The sequence below is a fragment of the Taurulus bubalis genome (genome assembly GCF_910589615.1).
Source record: "Taurulus bubalis genome assembly, chromosome: 18".
NCBI lineage: Eukaryota > Metazoa > Chordata > Actinopteri > Perciformes > Cottidae > Taurulus > Taurulus bubalis.
In genome coordinates, this window is record NC_136606.1 from 21,309,630 (window position 1) to 21,315,107 (window position 5,478).

The following is a 5,478-nucleotide window of genomic DNA, read 5'->3' on the forward strand; positions in this document are numbered from 1 at the left end:
AGGAACGTTAGTCACAGTAACATAAAGAATCCCTCTGATTATACAAATCCCTCTCTCTACTTATATTTATATATATATATATATATATATATATATATATATATATATATATATATATATATATTATACACAGTGTGTGTATATAACCACTTCCTTATTTAAGCAGTCGGATTCATGTGTTTTTTTTATACCGACCTACTCACATTTTCCCCCATAATGCATCACTGTGCTTCTGAAACAGCCGCAGTAGATGAATGTGTTTGGTTTGCCGTTGTATTTTCCTTTTCTCTCAACTATCTAAACCTCGACAGGAGGAAATGTAAAGAAACGACAGTTTGTAAAGTGAACTTCAACCTTTTGGACCAACTGTCCACCGTCAGACAGACGAGAGGACGAGGCTCAAGCTGAGGCTCCTCTTCCTGGACCCGCCTGTAGAATGTCAGACTTTAGGGCCCAGCAGAGGCCAGGGACCTGATCTCAAAGACCCACACTGTGGGCTATTTAGAGCACACACACACACACACACACACACACACACACACACACACACACACACACACACACACACACACACAGGTTGAGATGGAACGTTTAGAAGGTCCATGTTCAGGATCAGGTTCAGGATCAGGTCCATGATCAGGTCCATGTTCAGGATCAGGTCCATGATCAGGTCCATGTTCAGGATCAGGTCCATGTTCAGGATCAGGTCCATGTTCAGGTCCATGTTGAGGATCAGGTCCATGAGCAGATCCATGTTCAGGATCAGGTTCAGGATCAGGTCCATGATCAGGTCCATGTTCAGGTCCATGTTCAGGATCAGGTCCATGTTCAGGTCCATGATCAGGATCAGGTTCAGGATCAGGTCCATGTTCAGGTTCAGGTCCATGTTCAGGTCCATGTTCAGGATCAGGTCCATGTTCAGGTCCATGTTCAGGTCCATGTTCAGGTTCAGGTCCATGTTCAGGATCAGGTCCAGGATCAGGTCCATGATCAGGTCCATGTTCAGGTCCATGTTCAGGTCCATGTTCAGGATCAGGTCCATGTTCAGGTCTATGTTCAGGATCAGGTTCAGGATCAGGTCCATGATCAGGTCCATGTTCAGGCCCATGTTCAGGATCAGGTCCATGTTCAGGGCCATGTTCAGGATCAGGTCCATGATCAGGTCCATGTTCAGGTCCATGATCAGGAGCAGGTCCAGGTCCATGATCAGGTCCATGATCAGGTCCATGTTCAGGATCAGGTCCATGATCAGGTCCATGATCAGGTCCATGTTCAGGATCAGGTCCATGTTCAGGGCCATGTTCAGGATCAGGATCAGGTCCATGATCAGGTCCATGATCAGGAGCAGGTCCATGTTCAGGTCCATGATCAGGTCCATGTTCAGGTCCATGTTCAGGTCCGTGTTCAGGATCAGGTCCATGATCAGGTCCATGTTCAGGTCCATGATCAGGAGCAGGTCCAGGTCCATGATCAGGTCCATGATCAGGTCCATGTTCAGGATCAGGTCCATGATCAGGTCCATGATCAGGTCCATGTTCAGGATCAGGTCCATGTTCAGGGCCATGTTCAGGATCAGGATCAGGTCCATGATCAGGTCCATGATCAGGAGCAGGTCCATGTTCAGGTCCATGATCAGGTCCATGTTCAGGTCCATGTTCAGGTCCGTGTTCAGGATCAGGTCCATGATCAGGTCCATGTTCAGGTCCATGATCAGGAGCAGGTCCAGGTCCATGATCAGGTCCATGATCAGGTCCATGTTCAGGATCAGGTCCATGATCAGGTCCATGATCAGGTCCATGATCAGGTCCATGATCAGGTCCATGATCAGGTCCAGGTCCATGATCAGGTCTGGTTCTTCCTCAAAACCTCCCAGACAGCTTCTGCTTGAGGGTAAATATCTGAGGAAGACTGATACTGCTTTAAAGAGTCAAGAAATGCGTTTTTTACAGACGTGTGTGTGTGTGTGTGTGTGTGTGTGTATGTGTGTGTGTGTGTGTGGCTTAGCCTCTTATTTAGATTACACCACAGTCACTACCAACTAAATGAATCCAATTTTAAAAACACACTTTTTTATTTGCTCTTATAACTCATTTATTAAATATGGACCATGTACCTGAGAATCCTGCCTTTTAAATTATAAATGAAAATCTGATAGACCAGATCCTGTTCTTACCTTTCACAATAAAAGCCCTAGACGGACAAACTGTTTACCACTCAGAGCATCAACTTCAAGGAGCTGCATCAGTTTACCGCAGAGTCAGAGAGGGTCTACATGGTCCTGGAGGGTCTGGGTCTACATGGTCCTGGAGGGTCTGGGTCTACATGGTCCTGGAGGGTCTGGGTCTACAGGGTCTGGGTCTACAGGGTTTGGGTCTACAGGGTCTGGGTCTACAGGGTCCTGGAGGGTCTGGGTCTACAGGGTCCTGGAGGGTCTGGGTCTACAGGGTCCTGGAGGGTCTACAGGGTCTACAGGGTCCTGGAGCTGGTCTTGGTGAATAGATCCAGGCTGTCCCACACGTGACTCCTATGAACGCTTTAATGTGAAACAGTTAGCATTCCTCACTGCTCTCCATGTCCTCGGTAGCATCACACACTGAGGGCAGGGGCCACCAGCAAGGACACATTGACATGGCGACCTAGCGGGGATCGAACCGCCGATCCTCTGGTTGAAGGACGACCCTTCTTTCTTTTGGGGATTTGTGGGTGGAGAAGCCTTCAGCCAGGTGTGTGTGTTGTCCTCGTCTCTGCTGCTCATGAGGAGTGTGTGTTTCCTCTCCTGTGTTTGGTGCCACGCTGGGGAAAATATTTAAAGGTTTTTAGCTCTTGTGTTGTTTTCACTGCAGGTGTTCGTGTGTAATATTGCAGAGTCGTTGATAATTCAACAGTAGTTTCCCTCTTCCGTGCAGCGCTGGCCCTCAGTCCTCATTTCCCTCTGTACATGTAGACCAGGAGCCTGTAGACCTCCTGAGGGCCTGTTCTGTAAATGAATGTTCATGAAACCATAAGCTCTGTTACCATGGGAACCAACGTGTACATGAATGTCCCAACTGTAAATAAACATTTCAGAAGTGTGTTGAGGGATTTTCATCATTTGGAATCAGAGCACAGAAAGGAGTGTGTTTTATAGCTTATGAAGCACACACACACACACACACACACACACACACACACACACACACACACACCCCATTAGGTGTATCTTATATATTTGAACAGCAATGTGTGGCAGAAAGACAAAGCTGTAGGAACAGCTGCCAGATATTGAATCATTCATCACATCATCAAAAAGAGACGTGACATTGGAAAACATATTTCCCAGCAATCATCACGACAAATCTGCATATCACAAAAATAAAGAAAATAAGGAATTATTTATTTCATTTGATAGTTTCTTTATAGCATTTATTTTGGGTAAAAGAAGCATGTTATATATTGCAGCTGACGTTCCCCGTGGGGTCGGGGTCCTCAGAGGTTGTTTTTTTTTACCCAAGGTCAACAAAGGGGCTTCTGGCTTCTCCAGGACGTCCTGCACGACTGCAGCAGTACCTCCAGCGGCCACTAGGTGGAAGCACACTCAGTCACTTTGAATGGATTTTCTTTAAGTTGCAGATTCCTTTTACTCATCAGATCCTACTGGTTTGTCATTTCCACACCTGTGTGGTTTGCTTCAGAGAACAGTTGAGTTCCTTCAGAAAGACGTCAGTCACAACCGCAGAAGGGACCAGAACTGATGTCGGTGTCCGAGGTTTCTAAATGTCAATTCAAACTAGAAACAGTTCAAAATGACAGATAGTTAGACTATACCATTTAAATACATTTAAAAAGCCCATCTGTATAGTTTGTGTTGTGGCCCACTGATTGACAAACCAGCAGGAGAGCAGGTTCAGCTCCATCACCAGCGTGGGGTTTGTCCGCTCTGGGCTCCCGTAGGAAGCATGCTGGCTCCATGAAGAGGACCCGCTAGATATGATTGATTTCAGATTCCTACAGGCTCCTACAATGCTACACACTGCTCCTTCAATAATACATAATGAATCCATAACTCGTCAAACAGGTTATTGATGTGTTGCTCAATAATAATAATCGATCATTATCCCGGTGACCCGCCTTGCTTTGCGTCTCTCTTCAAAAGAAAAAACTAATTATGGATTTGGAAAATCTGCTCGTTATTTGACTTGTTCTCTCATATTTCGTTATCATCAACTTTAACCCCCAAATAGTGCCGAAGAAATACAAACGTTTGCCTGTTTTGTGAGTTCTTTTCAAAGAATCTGCTATTTCATATATTTACTAATTTCCTCTCAAAATAAATGTCGGGTGACCATAATGAATATGAATCAGTGTTTATAACTATAACTACTCGGTGGTCCATGCAACTTTTAACCTTCCGGGTCACCTTGGTAAAAGTAACTTTGATTCAAATATGACCCGTCCTTCTATTGCTTTGGCTTTTATGTTGACAGACATACTGCCTTGCTTTGTGTCGCAAGGATTTGCATAAAAAAAAAGAAGCTTGGTTCTTTCGTATTTTTGTCTTTGGAGTCAAACAGAAAACAAAAAATTTCTATATTTTCATTTTTGGACTGAACTATAAAACAAACTACGAAAAAAACGCACACAGACCTGCAGCTGGGCGATTGGCTCTGCTAGCACACACACACACACACACACACACACACACACACACACACGCACGCACGCACGCACGCACGCACGCACACGCACACGCACGCACGCACACGCACGCACGCACACACACACACACACGCACGCACGCGCACACACACACACACACACACGCACACACACACACACACACACACACGCACACACGCACGCACGCACACACACACACACACGCACACACACACGCACGCACGCGCACACACACACACACACACGCACACACGCACGCACGCACGCACGCACACACACGCACACACACACACACACACACTCTCTAATTGCCAAACCAAGATGCACAATAGGGATTTGTGAACATGCACACACACTCCTTGTTATGTAACTTTGACCAAAGCTGCTGAACCACTCTGTCCTCAGCAGGCCTCTCCTTCACGTCGTCCATCAACATGCAATACCGCTGGTTGTCCACCAGATGTCAGCATCCGCTTTGAAGCAGCGCCATTGAGCGAGCTCCTCATGGCTCTGGGCTCCAGAAGCTGTTTCCTCACCAGGGTTCCTGGTCCGGTCCACAGAGAGGGACGTCTCTTCCATCCTGACTTCACTCCTGATGTCAGCTGGTCTCATCACTGGTCTCATCCTCACTGGTCTCATCACTGGTCTCATCATCACTGGTCTCATCACTGGTCTCATCATCACTGGTCTCATCACTGGTCTCATCATCATCACTGGTCTCATCACTGGTCTCATCACTGGTCTCATAAACTGGTCTCATTACTGGTCTCATCATCATCACTGGTCTCATCACTGGTCTCATCAGCTGGTCTCATCAGCTGG